This window comes from Pogona vitticeps, chromosome 1, assembly GCF_051106095.1.
Source record: "Pogona vitticeps strain Pit_001003342236 chromosome 1, PviZW2.1, whole genome shotgun sequence".
Lineage (NCBI taxonomy): Eukaryota > Metazoa > Chordata > Lepidosauria > Squamata > Agamidae > Pogona > Pogona vitticeps.
This window is the reverse complement of record NC_135783.1, coordinates 109,143,393-109,162,061: the sequence shown is the minus strand read 5'-3', so window position 1 is coordinate 109,162,061 and position 18,669 is coordinate 109,143,393.

Below are 18,669 nucleotides of genomic sequence, written 5' to 3'. Positions count from 1 at the left end.
GAAGGTCCCATCACAGCATTGCAATTGGGCTGAGAGCTGGACTTTGACTGGACCATTGCAACACCTTGATTTCAGCTGCTGTGGCTACAAAACAAGCCCAAATCATCACCCCCTCCACCACCATGTTTGACAGTTAGTTTGAGGTGTTTGTGCTGATATGCTGTGTTCGGTTTTCACCAAATGTGTTGATGTGCATTATGGCAAACCACCTCCATTTTGGTCTTCTCTGTCCAAAGGACATCATTCCAGAATTCCAACTTTGCAAACCTAAGCCATGCTGCCATGTTCTTTTTAAAGAGAAGAGGCTTTTTCCTGGCAACCCTTCCAAACCAATCATACTTGTTCAGTGTTTTTCTAATTGCATTGTCATGAACTTTAACGTTTAACATGCGAAGTGAAGCCTGTAGAGTCTGAGATGTATTTCCTCTGAGCATTGCACAGTCTGATCTTGGGGCGAATTTTCTTGGACATCCAATCCTGGGAAGAGTGGCAACTGTCTAGAATGTTTTCCACTGGTGAATAATATTCCTCACTGTAGAAATGATGGACTTTAAATTGTTTGGAAATTGCTTCATAACCCTTCCCAGATTGATGGGCAGCAACAATTGCTTCTCCACAATCATTTAGCTGAGTGACTTAGGTCTCTGGTTGTGAAGCCAGAGGTTGGGAATTTAGTTCCTCACTGTGCCTCCTTGAAAGGAGCTGGACTTGATGATCCATAGGGTCCCCATCCAGCCCTGCAGTTCAAAGGCTGTTGCAGCTGCTGCTGCTGCTGCTGTGTTCCCTCCTTGGCATTGTGTTAGCACACACTTAAATGCATACACTTAAATGCTCCAGACCAGCAAACTACTAAAACTTCGGCTTTTATAGAGGTTGTCACACTTGCTGGTGATCAGTTACTCAAGGGCATTTGGTTAGCAACACCTGGCTGCTACTTAACCTCTGAAATCCTATGGAAACAGTAAAGGTGTCCTTCATTTTTCACACGTAGCTTCTCCATTTTGGCTCTATTTCTATAAAATAAATCATGGCATGGTGTAGTATGTCATGTTGTTTTTCAACCAAGACTGTATTTTCCTAATTTCCAGACCTGCTAAGGATCAGATGATTATTATGTCCTGATAATACCCTATGGTAAAACCATAGAATGCAAAGAGGATGTACTTTCTTTTTCACATGGCTGTATTCATCATTATCTATACAAAGGATAAAACCCTATGTAGCTGAACCCCTTCTTCAGGTTGCCTTGGGATCTGAAGATAGGCCCCAGCTATTTCATGTCATGTCATCTGATCTCTCTCTTGCTTTGTGTGTGTGTCTGACTCTCTCTCTTCTGGAAAGATATTGGGGGGGGGGGATTTCTAGTGGTGCTTGTCTTCCATTTGGAATGTCCTTCCTGGAGAAACTTGCCCAGTACAAACATTAATACCATTTCAGTGCCAACTGAAAGCCTATTTTTTTTCCTCAAGACTTCCAGTGTGTTTTATAACTAGATTTAATACTACGTTCATAGCTTTGTGAGATTTTATGGCTGCTGCTCCTGAGCTTTTAATGCAGTCCTGATTTTAAATTGAGTGTACCCTGGGAGTCATGGACTGAAGGCAACCTCTGAAAAGATGGACTGACAGACTGATCAATGGTTGCTTCCCCAACACACAAGCAACCATTTTGCCAGTCATTCAAACAACAGCAGCCTTGAGGAAAATGGGGGTGGGTGGGTTGTTTTTTTTTTGGTCTTTTTTTAGTTCTTTGGGAATATTAAGAAAATATCACTTTATATATGTTATGTTTGGTTCTTCATCTTTTCCCCAACAATATTAATGGCAGCTGCATAGCTCTGCCCAAGTGTACTTTAAACAGAATATTTCTCCCTTAAGTCCCATTCCAAACAAGGAACCTTCAGCACACCCAGGGCTCCAAGATATATGAAGACATACTGAATAGAGAAAGAAGGAGAGTCTAATGGAAAAGACCTAGATACGTTTGGCAATGTGCTGCCTCGAGGAGCCAGGTTGGCCCCCCTCCCTCTTGTCCTTCCACTGTCAGGAAAAGGCCTTATTTTTGGGGGGGGGGAAGGCAAGCTTTTAAGTAATAACAGGAGAATTATGGAATGCTCTTTTTATGAAATTTAGATATTTTAAATGTGTTTTTTTAATGCTTTAAATCTTGATCAATATTTGCTTGTTAACATAGGGCTCAGCCTCTCTTTGGCAGAATGAGCAAAGGACTGAACTAAAAAATGTTTGTTTCCAAACCCTCCACACCAGCTGGTGATAGCCAGGACTTGGAGAAATTGCCTTTTTGGACAACAATTTCCAGAAGTCGAGTAGACTTTGTCTAGGGGGCAGGGTAAGAAACTAATAAAAGTAAAAGTAAAGTAAAATGTGTTGTTTCCAAAACTCTGCACTGTTGTTTGTTGAAAAGGATGTGTGTGTGTGTTTAGTCATTTAGTCGTGTCCAACTCTTCATGACCCCATGGACCGGAGCATGCCAGGCTCTCCTATCTTCCACTGCCTCCCAGAGTTGTTGAAAAGGATAGGAACATACAAATCAAGACAGACCTTCCAAAGGCAAGCTCTTTTTTTTCCACCTGTATGCAGCAGCTTACTTGCACAACATTGACTGGGGGGGGGGTGAGAAATCTTTCAAGGGAAGAGACAAACCCATAGCCTTGCTCCAACAAAGACAGGATTTTTAAATAAAGAAAAATATATCTTCTCTAGTGGCCATTTAAAAACACACACATCAAAATTGGGGTGTGTGAGTAGCACAGGTCCTGGGGTCCTCTTAAAACATGGCAACATTTTCTCCTACATGTTCAGCAGGGCGTTGGACTCGATGGCTTTATAGGCTCTTTCCAACTCCATGATTTGATGATTCTATGTTGTAAAGGAAGCAGGGGGAAAGTTCAGAACTGTATTTTCATCATTTTTTCTTATTAAATGGGGAGCAGGGGAGTTTTGGAGGCCTCATAGTTTCTGGTGGGGTTGCTTGCTGCCCACTCCGATATCTCCAAATAGCAAAACTCCAAGCATCAGCATTTCTGTAACCAAAATGGCACCATTCCTGCGTTAGAGAGAGACAAGAACAAGTTTTGAGGAATCCAAAGGTTTGCAACAGCATTAAATGTCTTTAAAAAAAGAAAGAAAGAAAGAAAGCCAAGGGGAGATTACTCACTCCGAAGCAGCCCCACGGAGGACTGGGCATGCTCTGTGAGCACAGGAAGCTAACTGTTGGTGACAGAAGGAAAGCTGATTATAACTGTCAAATGGAATGGAGTATTTTGAAAAAGGCATGGCTGGCCAGATGAAACTCCGAACAGAAAACCTGTACTCTATAGCATTTTATTGCAAGCACCATTTGTGTGTCTCTGTGTGTTTTCTAATACCGAGTATAATTTCATTGTAAAAGTTAAGAGGTTAACAAACACATACAGTATCTCATAAGACCAGAGAGCTGGGGGAGAAAAATACAGCAAAAATGTTCTTGGAGAACTATATACATACCACTCTGTTCAGCTATTCAAGAAAAGAAGGCATTATTCTCACGTAGATTTTAGGGTATGAAAAGGACCTGCTCTCATTTGGTAATTTTTGTCATCTTCCCCACACAGCAAGAAAGAAAGACAAACCACACGAAATGTAAATGAGTCACTTGTTCCCACTTTCTTCTCATTAGTTAATGACTCCATTATTAAGATGTCTCATACGTTTTCAAGCAAAGTAACATCATCTATGGATCCCCCGCCCCTAATTTGCCACTTCACTAAAATATAAGTGAAACTAAAGGACGCAGCACCGGTGACTTTGATCTCACATGATAAAGTCAAATATGTTTGTACCATTCTATAGATTCAGAAAGTGGAATCCTGTTGCCAAAGTTCATCATAACTGATTTTGAATACAAATTTGTCCAGGTTATAAAAGGAGGAGACTGCAGTAAGAATTAAGTAACATTTCCCGCCCCCACACAAATTATTCCCCAATTTAAATTTTAAAAAATTAAATATTTTGTATTGCCTGTTAGCATTTAGCAGAACTTGGCACCAAAGCCAGCTGCATTGAAGATGAATACACAAGAATTTTTCTATATTTAAACCCTTTACTTTCACTGAAACTGTAATTTTTTTACTGTGATCCTATTTGGATTATGAAGCCAAGCATGATGTATACACACACATTCTCTAAAATTTCACTTCCTGAAACTCTTGTAGATTTCTGTGAACAGTCCTATGAAGGGGTCTTTTGCTTGTTGGTTAGTTTTTTGGTCAATTGTTTCCTTCCATTATTTCTTCAAAAGGGTTCTTGTCACTGCAGCACTCTATCAAGAGTGGGAACATTCCTGTTCACTAGAGTAGGAGTCCTGGAAGATGCATACCTGAATTTTCAATGAGCCATCCACCTGAACTAGTACTAGGAAATATAGTTCACAGGAAGTATCTGCCCGTCCACAAGCAAGGGAAGACCTCTCTGTTCAGGCAGGCTTTTCTTTTGTGGCTGGCTGTTTAAGAGTGGTCTTAACCGACCAGATAGGCGGGATAGAAATAAAATAAAATAAAATAAAATAAAATAAAACAAAACAAAATAAAATAAAATAAAACTAAATAAATAAATAAATAAATAAATAAATAAATAAATAAATAAATAAATAAATTTAAACGGAATAGTTTGTATTTTGTTCGCTTTTAAATCTGTTTTAGTAATGCTTTTACCTAACATTTTAATATAATGTTTATTTTTAAAAATATCTGAATAAGTTACTGTTTTTAGTTTTTAATATTGTTTTTTTAAATGATGTAAGCTGCCTTGGATTCTTTTTTAGGAGAAAGACGGGGTAAACATATTTTAAATAAATACGCTGCATACGTAAGATACCAACATGAACCATGGTCTAGAGGGGTAGGGTAAAAATCAAATAAATAAATCAAATAAAATAAATAAACCAGCTACTGTCTTGTAACAAAGAACTGTCTAATGACTTCCCATCCCTTCTGTACCAAAGACATACCGAAAAAGTGCAGGTTATGAGCCAATTCTGAATGGAGTTCAAAGAGCTTTGTCATTTCACTGGCAGGAAATACAATTTAAATCAGAATAATAAATGTACACTGGTGGATTGTTCCAAGCAAGAACTCCAGTAAGAAAATGTCAGCCTGGTCCCGGCTGAATATAAAAGGCTGCTTACAATTCACTGTTTCATTTTGGCATTACCAATCTCATCCCTGCCCCTCCATTCCTCATATCTGATTGTTTGAATCAATCTTTCCTCATTATTTATTTTATGGGGAATTAAGAATAAGGAAGCAAGACTACTAATGAAGAAAAATACACCCATGTCATATAAAGCTATGCTTTATCACTAGGAACAGAGTGTTTTATTTTTATTTCTAAACCCTTTGACAGAACACCTGAATTATCTACAATACAATCTTGGAGCAAATAAAGGTTTGGCTGGGACAGTATAAAAGGAACAACCCGAAAATACTTGGAAAGCGGTTATTCTTGCACTTTAATGGCTTCCAAGAGGCACTAAGGGAGAGGTGTAAAAAGGTCCCTGTGACGACCTGAGGAGTGTGTGACCCAGCTTGTGTAAAGATCAATGGAAAGATCAGCTGCTTTACGCTGGAATGCTGCACATGGATGTGTCAAAAATGATTCTATGGATACCTGCTCACCGGTCAAACATCTGTAGAGAACCAAGAACGGGACAACCTATCAATTTCTGAGCAGCCAATAAGATGGGTATAGTGGTTACTAGAGATGGGGGTATTCATAGTCGTATACGAATATGAATATGCCTGCACTGGTGGCGTTAACGAGGGTCCAGCCCCATGGGGCCAGACGGTCCACTCACGAACCCACCATGGATGCGATCTGCTTGCCACTCTTCGACCTAGCAGTGAGGCTTGCGGGTCGCACGCTGCGGAGCCATTTGTAGAATCGCTCTGTCCACATCAGTGCCAGGAATGCAGCTTCCAGGACTCGTAGAGAACAGGAACGTTTCCACTCTTGATAGAGTGCTGCAGCGACAAGAACCCTTTTGAAGAAATAATGAAAGGAAACAATTGCTCAGAAATAAGCCCCATCCATTTCAGGGGGGACTTACGTTTGGTGGAACGCCTTCTCCCACCTAGATCTACCCGTGTCACCCGTGCGAGCCAGGAGGTGAGGCTGAGGAGCCTGACGCCGAGGGAGGCCTGGAAGGACAAGACCAGAAATCGGGCCTTCTCGGTGGTGGCTCCTCACCTCTGGAACAACTTACCTCCTGAGATTCGTGCGGCTCCCTCGCTGGGCATTTTTAAGAAACAATTGAAAACACTGATGTATAGGCAGGCTTTCCCAACAGATAATCCCTGACGATTTTTCTTTTATATTCTTTGATTTCTATTTCTGCCTATTTGTAATGTTTTTAATAATTTTATTGTTGCCCCGATTGTAAGCCGCCTAGAGTGGTCTAGTATGACCAGACAGGCGGAATAGAAATAAAATAAATAAATAAATAAATAAAATATGGATTTATTTCTTTATTTAATCTATATACCACCTCACCTAGTGATATCCACTGTTCTGCAGTTTACAGAATAGAATGGTGAAGCCCCACTCACCCCCCCAACACCACCACATACAAACCCAAACAATATGGCAATGACCAACTATATAACCCTAAATTTAAAAATGAAAAGTTCACAACAGCAGGGAATATATTCTTGAAGGCTGCTTTCTAAAGTTCTTTCTTTAATAATTTCCTAAAAGTCAGGAGGGACCTTTTTGTAATTAACATCTTTATAATTAATGGACATTGTGCATAGAGCTAGCTTTGCTAAATCAGCTAATCCCAGTAATTCAATTTAACATATGTATACATAATTTGATATTATCAGATTACTTGACCATCACACTAGCTCAGCCATTAACCCTAATTCTAGATGCTATTGCTTATCCTCCATAGAGCAGACCCCCTGACCCAACTGTTGAATAGTTGAGTCAGTACTTTGTACATCCATTTGATTCATTGGGTCTGCTCCAACTGGATTCAGATTGAAATTGTTACGAACAAATTTAAATTCATTGGTCCCGTTACTGGTCCCAGTGTCTCTTTGTCCTCTCCATCCCACCCCACTTTGCATCCAAATTTCATTATGTAGGTTTTAAGGGCAGGGATTGCAAATAAAACTGTCAATTTTGTATTACATCAGCACTTAGAATACTGTGAACAATCCTGGTCCACAAGAAAGAACCAGAGAAAGTGAAAAAAGAGGCACCCAAATGATCAATGAACTGGATGGAAGAGCTTTTCCACGAGGAAAGCATATAGCTTATCCATGGATAAGTTATCTATGTCAGTGGTTCTTAACCTTTGTTACTTGGATGTTTTTGAACTGCAACTCCCAGAAACCCCAGCCAGCACAGTTGGTGGTGAAGGCTTCTGGGAGTTGCAGTCCAAAACTCCTGAGTAACCCAAGGTTAAGAACCACTGATCTATGAAACTTATCCATTATGAATGGTTGCTACTGTTCAAGATAGGTATATACAATATAATACCTGCAGTTTTGGAGGTGCAATGTTTCTGAACTAGTTACTGGGGCACATGAGCTGTTGCCTAAATTTGTCAGATTAGTATTGACATTTACTTCTGTGTGAATAAATCATTTCACATTTTTCCTATAAATGTTCTTTTTAATGTGCTATTTCAGGAAAATAATATTGGCATGTCAAATCTGACAGAGCATTCTAAGCACTTCCTATTTTTTAAAAAAAATAATAATGGTATGTTATCTACGTGTCGTGATCCATTTGACATTTCACCATTACTCATTATTTTGTTACATGTAGAGAGCGCATAGAGAGGTGACTGTGTCAATTAGTAAAAGCTTATTTTTGGTAATCGGAAAGTATATAATCAAAGAGTCTGTTTGACGCTTTAGTCTAACTAGCACAAAAGCAAACCAATACAAAACATTTAACCAATATCTAACCAATTCAAAATGTAAAACGCTTGAAGAAATAAATTTGATTTTCAAAGAATGAATAACATTTTATGGGTGCGAGGACATTTTCAAATTTTGAAAACATTTTATTTATCAAAATACAGTAACTTTTTAAAAATAAAACAAACAAAACCCCAAAAGAGAGTTAGCTACTTAGACATTTTGGCCACACTTCTTTTCAGTTCGGCCAAATATCCTTAAGAGTACAGTCTGTGAGAAGCTAGTCAATATGAAGAATGACTGAGTTACAGCCAGAGTAACTGAAGGGCCGCTTGCTCCTCCATGACTCTAAATGAGAAGTCAGAAGGATCCAAAGACTGAAGAATCCACTCACCCAAAACCATCCTGGGCTAATACAGTTAAGAATTTCCAGAGCAAATCTGGGATTTCAATATGGATGTCCCAAGTCCTTGTCTGACACTTTGTTGTTACTTTGCACTGGGTCTCATTCATTACACAGACAAGCAGAGGGCTCTGCTAGGAAGCAGTCTACTCATCTATTAATAGGAAACGTGTGGAATCAGCACTTTGAACAGGGCATTAGGAATTCTATTATCACTTCGAGAGCCCAAGAATAGTGTCATTATCATCCACCTTCTCCAGTCTGTCCCCACCCCATGACCATGTATTCAGTGTCATAATAGCTCTTCATGATTTCTTGATTTTTGGTGGGAGTCCAAGTTTTGTGTTTTGTCACCAGTTGTCCAGAGGTTATGGCATCTGACATGGTCCTTTTTGACCCAGGCGACAACCAATCTGGTATGTATTTCTGTTTATTTCCTCTCATCATTATTGATGGTTGGTGGACACAGTTGGTCTGGCTTTTCAGCTAAGACTTAGCATAGCTCTGAACCTCACTGAAGCACACAAGCCCTCCACCTCTACAAGGCCTGTGTCTATGGAGTGGATGATGATGATGAGAGTGGTGGTGGTGATGATGATTTCCCAGTTGGACTTCTTGCAACCTGCTCAGCTCAGTCTCATTCTCGTATCTAGAACATTATGGTTCAAATCCAGTAGTAAATCAGAACTAGAGAAGCACTTTTAAAGAAGGCCCATTGAATCAACAAAACTTAAATAACCAAATCCCCACTTATTCAGTGGGCCTACTCTAGTTGCAACTTACTACTGATTTCAGCCTATTTTATAGAAGTACAACAATATGCATATTTTTATAAATAATCCTTTAATTTTTCTAATTCTCCAACGAGTAGACGTTGTCTAGAGGGGCGGGGTAAAAACTGAATAAATAAATAAATAAATAAATAGCTATTTGAAACTTTCAGATTTACTGCAAATATCAGACACTCCATTTACTGCAAATATCAGATGCTCCATTTGTGCCTGCAGTTATTCTCTGATAAAACTTGGCTTTGATCTTATAGTGGACCCTCGACTTACAGACGGCTCGACTTACAGACTTTTCGAGTTACAGACTTCTCTGGCTGCAAAATTTAGATTCGACTTGCAGCCAGAGAATCGACTTGCAGACCAGAAAAAAACCAAAATGGAATAAAAATAGAATAAAAACCACTGGTTATGGGATTAATCGGTTTTCAGTGCATTGTAGGTCAATGGAGATTCGACTTACAGACTTTTCGACTTGCAGCCATCATTCCAATACGGATTAATTCCTTAAGTAGAGGAGGGTCCACTGTACCTCATCCCAGCACTCTGCTGATGGTCTTTATGAACTCCCTCATTAGTTGTGCCAACTCCTGTGTAAAACCTCCCTTTGATACCTACCCTCGGGTTGCCCCCTAAATATATAGAACATTTGGAAAATGTCTCCTTCTGTATACATGAAAAAGTTGCCAAATCATTGAACGTGCACATGAAGATATAACCTTCTGTTAGAAGCCTTTTATACTACAGTATATTTAAATTTGTGCAGATTTTAAACTTCCTCACAATGAGGTAGCCTGTTGCCAAGCAGCAAATGCAGTCTTCAAGGCTGAGGAATGGAAACCATTTCTTCACATTCCATAGACTTTGACAAACATTCAGAGTTGGCTCACAGCATAGCAATAATCAGGACAAGTCTTGAACCTGAAGCATTATGAACTGTGTGGTTGCAAGTTTACTTTATTCCATATGCTTATTCGAAAGTGCAAACTGAAAGTAATCTGTGGGAAACTGATTGGTGGCTGCTGATTTTGACCACTTACAATCTTTTTAAGATAGGGATGTACAAACTATGGCAAGCCAAATGTTGGATTGAACTTCCCATCAGCTTTAAGCAGCATAACTGATGGGGAGGAATGCTGGGAGATGTGAGTCAACAAGATCAGGAGCGCCACACTTTGCCCACCCATCCTTTATCATGATTTGATCACTTTTGTGACCTTTCTCAAGCTGTTACTAATGTCTGCTTTTCTCATTTAGACTTGTAAACCACACACATACACGCTCAACTGCATAGATGGGATCAGCATTGACACTCCCATGCTGTAGGGAAAAGTGTAAATAGCACAGTCAAGTGAATTCAGATAGGTATGTGTATCTCTCCTTAAAGGCTTGAAATCAATAACCTCCCCCAATGTAGTCGTCCACCTTCCCACATGGGTTCCCATGTAATGCTAGAATGGAAAATGAAGTGTGGCATCTGAATGAGGTCAAAGACAGCTACTGAAGATACATATTTATTTGTTTATTTATTTGTTTATTTGTTTGTTTGTTTATTTATTTATTTATTTATTTATTTATTTATTTATTTATTTATTTATTTATTGGACTTATATACCGCCCCATAGCGCTACAAGCACTCTACGGGCGGTTTACAATTTTTAATTATATAGGCTACACATTGGCCCCCCAGCAAGCTGGGTACTCATTTTACTGACCTCGGAAGGATGGAAGGCTGAGTCAACCTTGAGCCCTTTCCTTTCTTTCAAAACTGTGACCCTCTAAACTTCTGTGGTCCAAGGGCATGCTGGGACCTCCAATCACTCACTATCTCACAGCCATTTGGAACATAGAGTTTCCAATCCTCAGGATGTCAGCATGACCTTGAAATAAAACATACTAGCCGCCTCTGGCATCAGTGTCTCTGCAAAGCAAAGCAGACTAACTGTTGCCTCCAGGTTCAATGGAACTCATTTCCATAACCCATTTGAAAACAGTCGCTTCAGCTTCAGCAGTAGCAGCAGACTGATGAAACTGCTTCAAACACAGATATCTGATTGCTAATGTTCCTTGCCTAGCATCCACTTCCGCTAAAAGCAGAAATATCAAATGCTATAAAATCCAGAAGTCTCTATTAATACCTCCCCAAAAATGTAAATGAAGTGTGTGCGTGTGTGTGTGTGTGTGTATAAGTGCCCATGCACACATTCAAATACGTACATCTTAAGAACTGTCCCAATGCCAACACCAAGTCAAGGCTACCACAATGCCAAGACCTTGAATCTCAAGCAATCTTGTGGGGTACAAGAGAAAACCTACCCTAGGAGGTAGTATGCTATCACTCCCTTGTCCTATTCCCACTTTGAGATAAGGGTATCCTGGGCCTTTTAGTACCCACTGAGGCTCTTGAAAATCAGTACCAGCTTTGCCATCTGACTTCAACTGTTGTAGGAAAAGTCAACAATAGCAAGCCAAACAGGCTGCACAATGCAAGGACTGGAATAAGCCCCAGGAGTTTCAGTGAGTGATGCACAAATACTCTACTATAAGGAGGTGACTTTATTAAAAGGAAAAGGAACACCAATTGTAAAATACCACTCTTGAAATATATATAATGATGTGCTATTAAGTCGATTCTGATGTAATGGTGGCCCTCCCAGGGTTCTCAAAATGTTTTACCCATTCCTCTTCCTAGTGTCGTTCTGGGATGGTGTAGTGTGATCAAGACTGGACAGGTGCCAGGAGACCTAACCCCAGCAATCTCAGACTCTTTCTTGACAGGCACTGTAGGATTCAGACTTCCAACCTCAGGCTCCCAGCTCTTGGAAAGACATACAATAGGGGGCAGAAATAGCATACTCAACTTCCTTAAGCTTCGCCCCAGTCCTGATCTGAAGAAGTCTTGTGCATGGAGTTACTTTAAGACGTTTTCCCCTGGGTTTTACAGCAGGGGCCCCCAACCCCCAGTCCATGACCCAGCAGTGATCCATGGCCTAGGTAGGACTGGGCCGTGGACACAGATCTCCTGCCCCCCATGAGCACTGCCACGTGCATGTGTGTGAGCATGCTGCGTGCATGTGCGCGAGCAGCCCTTGCAAGCGCTGCTGCATGCACACAAGCACACTCCACCTGCGAGCATGCCGTGTGCATGTGTGCCCCACCCCGTGAGTGCACCATGTGCATGCGTGTGAGCGCCCCGCACAAGTGCTGCCATGTGCATGTGCACAAGCCCGCTTCACCCCCCTGTGGGCGCACCACACCCCCATGAGTGTGCCATGCCTCCCCTCATGAAATCATCATTTTACAGTTTATGAAGCTGCTTGGTGAGATTATTCAGTTCATCAGAAGAATTCTTATATCAGACCCCCTTTGTCCTCTAGCTCCCTAGTGTCTACTCTGACTGGCTGTCACTTCATAGAGTTTTAGATAGAAGTTTTTCCCAGCTCTGAAACTGAACAACTGAGAAACATCTTCCTATTATTATTATTATTATTATTATTATTATTATTATTATTATTATTATTATTATTATTATTATTATTATTATTATTATTATTATTATTATTAGTATTAGTATTAGTATTAGTATTAGTATTAGTATTAGTATTAGTATTAGTATTAGTATTATTAGTATTAGTATTAGTATTAGTATTAGTATTAGTATTAGTATTAGTAGTATTAGTATTAGTATTAGTATTAGTATTAGTATTAGTATTAGTATTAGTATTAGTATTAGTATTAGTATTAATTATCATTATTATCATTATTATCATTATTATCATTATTATCATTACAGGTGTACCTCCGTTTACAAATTTAATGCGTTCTCTAGGATGTTACATAATGCAAAAAATTCATAGACCGAAACACAGTTTGCCATAGGAATGGGGGCAGTGCTATAAACCTCCAAGCACAATGCATCCTGGGAAAACTTTCTTCATACTGCAAAAAAATAATAATCATAAACTGAGACATTATGTTTAATGGATTTTACTTTGTAAACCAAAAATTACGTTAACTGAGGCGTTCGTAAACCAAGGTACATCTGTATTAATAAGCACTGCTTAGAAAGTATGGGATTAATCAGCACCATTATACAAACATTTGATTTGACTCAACTCTGGCAATCAAACTCACTTTATTGGGCTACAGCTGGCAACTGAATTCAGGCGAACTGAGGTCCAAGCTTGGAGAATCCCAAACAGGAAACATTTAGTATCTGCTAGAAAGAGTTACAGTTCCTTTTGCCTCCATTCTTAACTATAAGTACCTCCTGTTGAGCTTTCAGCCTTTACAAGCACTTGAGGGGGAAAATTATCTCACTAGAATTGAACAACATACACCCCCATGACAATGCCTTCATTCAAGAACCTCTAAGAACAAAAAGTACTCTCCAGGGTGTTCTTAAAGATCACAGTGCTTCCAGGAGGCAAATGAAACACAGCAAAAATAGGAAATCTCTGGGAAACAGAGAAAGAGATTGACAGTCAGATGAAAAGCCTGTTGAACTGCCAGATACCAAAATGTGTTGCACCATTCAAGAATAGTTTTTGTGGCAGTCAGACATGCTGGAGAGAAGGATCCTGTAATGATTCACATGGATAGTAAGACTGTAGGGTTGGAGAGGTTAGGAAGCTGGATTACTGCCAATACTTACCACAGCATGGAAAGTAAATTTTCAAAATAGTGCAGCACAAGAACTGTAGGATATTCCTCTTCCACCATTTAGTGAAGCTACACCTCTGTAACCGTGAAAGAGATGAAAAAATTACAGTTATATCAGAATTATATCACAACAGTTCTGATGTCATCTCTCATGGGCTCCAGTTATAACTTAATGTAGTTTATTCAGAAACAGAACACTTGCAAGTGATCACCTGTAACAATCTATTTTTAGGCTCTGAACCTCAGTGCTTTGAAGTCACTTTGTTCAATTCAGATCAAAATCCAACATCAGCAGAGACATTAGAGGTGCTGCAGGGAGACCTATGCAGAGCAAACCATTGCAGAAAGCAGATATGTATGTAAGCCAACTAAACTTTTGGGGGTGGGGGCTTCCCTTTGGGTTCTAATGACTAGTTCAGCAACACACAGATCTCCCCCATCAATACATACTTCTGTCTTGCCACGATCAAAGTCGCTATCAACAGGAACTTAAGAAGGGGGCTCCTTGGTGGTTGCCCCAAGGCTTTAGAAATTTTTGCCAAGGGAAGTCAGGTTGATTGCCCTACTCTCTTTCTGCTGAGAGGGAAAGTCATTTTTAATCAAAAGAGGGAAAGTCATTTTTAATCAATCTAATTTAATTTAATTTTCCCTTCCTTATCTATCTTTCATTTATGATTTTTGGTATGCTTTGTTAATAACCGATGTTTAGGTTTTACTTTATTATAATTGTATATTTTTTGTTGTTAGCCGCTCAGAGTGGTATAAATATACCAGATGGGTGGGATATAAATAAATAAATAAATAAATAAATAAATAAATAAATAAATAAATAAATAAATAAATAAGAGGCTTTGGGAAGCTAAACTGGTTTGCTGCTAAAGTGGGTTCTTAATCCCAGCGCATGCTGGAATGTGTTTTATACAGTGTGGCTTTTAACAGCACATATTTTTAACTGATGAATTGTACTGCTTTAAATATAGCTTTTTAAATTTGTCTTTATATTTTATTGTTACACATCCTGGAGGACAGGATAGACATTTAATGAAGTGATCTCTCACTGACAGCTCCGCACACAAAGGAAAGCATATGTAGAACAGTCTCAAACTGGAATCAATGTGTATTTTTTAATATAGCTTTTGTCTCTGTGTGCCCATCATGGAGCACATAAGGCTTTTAAAAGTTCAGGGAATTGATATACTTTTCAGTGACTACTGAACTGGGACCTGAACCAGTGGTGAAATACTTGTCTTCTAGTAAAGAGAATAATTTTATTTATTTATTTATTTATTTATTTATTTATTTATTTATTTATTTATTTATTTATTTATTTATTTATTTATTTATTTATTTATTTTATTTCTATCCCGCCTATCTGGTCGTATTAGACCACTCTAGGCGGCTTACAATCAAACAACAATATAATTTTAAAAACATTACAACTAAACAAAAATAGAATCAAGAAAGAAGTATAAAAGAAAGAAAAGTCGTCAGGGGTTATCTGTTGGGAAGGCCTGCCTGAACATCAGTGTTTTTAGTCGTTTCTTAAAAGTACCCAGCGAGGGGGCCGCGCGGATCTCAGGAGGCAAGTTGTTCCAGAGGCGAGGAGCCACTGCCGAGAAGGCCCGGTTTCTAGTCTTTTCCTTCCGGACCTCTCTCGGCGTTAGGCTCCTCAGCCTCACCTCCTGGCTCGCACGAGTGACACGGGTAGATCTTGGTGGGAGAAGGCGTTCCGCCAAGTATCGAGGTCCTAAACCGTTAAGGGCTTTATAAGTGAGCATCAACACTTTGAATAAAGCAAGTTATCTTTCTCCTCCGGCTCAATAGCTATCTATGGTCAGAGCAATCAAAGGGTTTTCCAATTAAACATAATTGCTAATTTCTTGTCTGTCACTGGGGCTCATGTTATGCTAGAAATTGTTCTGGCACTAGTAAGTCAAATAATATTTCTCTGCTGTGTTGGTGTTAACAGCAGCCTTTCGCTCTAGAACTGGGAAATAAAATTCAGATTTTTAGGGGAATTCATTTATGAAAAAAATTGGAAAAGTGAATTAATTGAACATTATTCATACCAGCTGCCTTTATTTGGTTAGGGAGCAATTTTCTATATATTTGCCTTGGACGAAGCACCACTGAACTCAAGATGCTTTTCTTTTTAGGAGGCCTGCATATATCTGTTTGACTTTCTTTGTGACTGCCAGCTGGAAAAGAAATAAGGAAATCAGCTTTACTCATTGGAGGATTTGGGTGGTTCTGATGGGGTAGCTCACTGAGCTATCAGCCTCTTTCTTTATTTCTTAGAATTTTACCCCGCCCATCTAGACCAAAGGTCTACTCTGGGGAGCATTACACATTTTTAAAAACAGTGAAACCAATAAACGTACTGTATACTATGATTCCAATATGACAAAAATGCCAAAATTTAAGATATGGCAGGAGGGAAAGCCTGCCCAAATAGCCAGGTCTTAACTTTACTCCTGAAAACACCCAGAGAGGGAGCCAGGTGGATCTCCATGGGCAAGTTGTTCCAGAGGCAAGGGGCCACTGCAGAGAAGGCCCAGTAACTCATTCTTTCCTTCCGGAACTCCCTCGGCGTTAGGCCCCTCAGCTGCCCAGCCTGACTATAACGAGTGACTCTGGAAGAACAGGGTGGGAGGAGGTGCTCTGCCAGATATCAAAGTCCTAAACCATTTAAGGCTTTATATGTTATCATTAGGACTTTGAAACCAATGCAGAAATGAATGGGCAGCCAATGTAAGGCAGCCAGATTGAAGGAAATATGGTGGTACCTTTTCACCCCTGTAAGAAGTCTGGCCGCCATATTCTGCACCATCTGGGGTTTCTACGGCAATCTCAAAGGCAGCCCCACATAGAGCACATTACAGCAGTCTAATCTCAAGACTACAAGCGCATGGACCAAGATGGTGAGAGCCCCCACATCAAGATAGGGATGCAGCAGGGCAATCTGCTGAAGATGGAAGTGTGCGGAATGGACAACTAAAGCCACCTGGGTTTCCATAGTGAACACCGGGTCCAGATGTACACCCAAACTGTGAACCTCACTCTTAGTGGTAAGAGTCACCCCCCCCCAAAAAAGAGAGGGAGTTTCCCAACCCACTGATGTCTGGGGCACCCACCCAAAGGACCTCCATCTTGCCCAGGTTCAGCCTCAGTCCATTCTCCTGCATCCATTGCTGAACAGCCTCCAGGCAGTGTTCAAGGGACGAAATAGCATCCACTGTTGTTGGAAAAAGGAGATGTAGAGCTCAGTATTATCAGCATACTGATGATACGAAGCCCCACATCTCCTGATGACCCCTCCCAGCGGCCTCATATAGATGTTAAACAGCATTGGAGAGATGATCGAGCCCTGCGGATCCCCACAATTGAGGCTCCACAGGGCTAAGAAACTCTCTCCAATCTGCACTCTCTGGGGACGGTCCTCCAAGAAGGAATGGAGCCAGGCCACCGATCCCCAAGTCGGAGAGCCTCCCCAGGAGGATACCATGGTCAATGGTATCAAAGGCAGCTGAGATATTGAGGAGGACCAGCAGAGATATTTTGCCCCTGTCGGCCTCCCTCAATAGGTCATCATATAAGGCGACCAATGGTTTTTTTTTTTAAATTAAAAGTTACCCCCTCCTGAAATTTCTAAAGGCTTCCCCAGGGCAAAAGGAGCCCTAAGAAGCCTTATAATATGAGCAAGTGGGGTAGGTAGATCTCAATTAAAATTAAATATCCCAGTTGTTAGGTGATGCCCTACTGGCATGCTGTAAAATTGCCCACCATTTGTAAATACATTTATTTTTTAATTACTTTAAGAATCTAGATATTTCTGATGTTCTGTTCCATTGCTAAAAAAATAACCAATGTGGTTTAACAGACAATGCATTGGACTAGGGCTTGGGTTCAAATACCACGAAAACTCACTGGTGAATCAGTGACCATAGTGAACCACTTCTTGAACATCTCATATACCTCAGAAACTCTATCAGGGATGGCATAAGTTGGAAGTGATAACACATCTGAAAAGAGAACAGGGTTGGGAAAGGACTGAATAGTATATGGGTAGCAGCACTGTTAAGAAGTACATAAGCCTCTTTTAATTAGTTTCAGAGTCAGATTTAAAATTCTGTCATACTGTGTTGCCTATTTAGTGGAGGAATATAATAGGATAATCATTGACATTCATGCCCTCAAACAGCCACAATAACAAATACAAAAATTCAATAGCCAAAATATAAAAAATCAAAAGCAGCAAAAAAGATTTAAAATCAGTAATAGATCAATGTATAGGAACAAATTTGGAAAGGTCTGCTAGAATAAATCCCATTTCCAAGCAGGTGTAAAATAGGCAGTGGACAGACTGACATCTCTTAAGAGGGCTTTACATGCTCCAGGTGCCCAATCAAAAAGACCCTGTCTCAAATTAATATCTGTCTTACAGTAGTCACTGGGAAACAACGGGAATGATCCATATATAAACGTTTCATATGAAAAGAAGTAATTCCTGAGCTACTGGGGTCTTGGTTTCAAAACACTGAGCTTTGTCCTCAGTGGAAATGTGCAGAGCTTTTCCTGGGACTCAGAGTAGACAGTATAATTAGCATGCTATTAGATACAGCACTTGAGAGGTTTGCTTATTCTAACATAAGCTTGCCTGGCTCTGCATATTATAAATCAGCTGTATTTTGTCTTGACTGGTCATCAGGAGGCAAACAAGGGATTTGTTTGCAAATCTGATTGCTCAGGCATGGAGCTTTGAAGGAAACAACTGACCAGCAGGATGTACTCTAATTTTTGTATATATATCAACAGCTCATGGTCTGTTCCACAGACTCTTGTTTTTGGAGAACAGAGCTTCTTCATTTTCTGCTTCCAACTCTGTAGTCGGT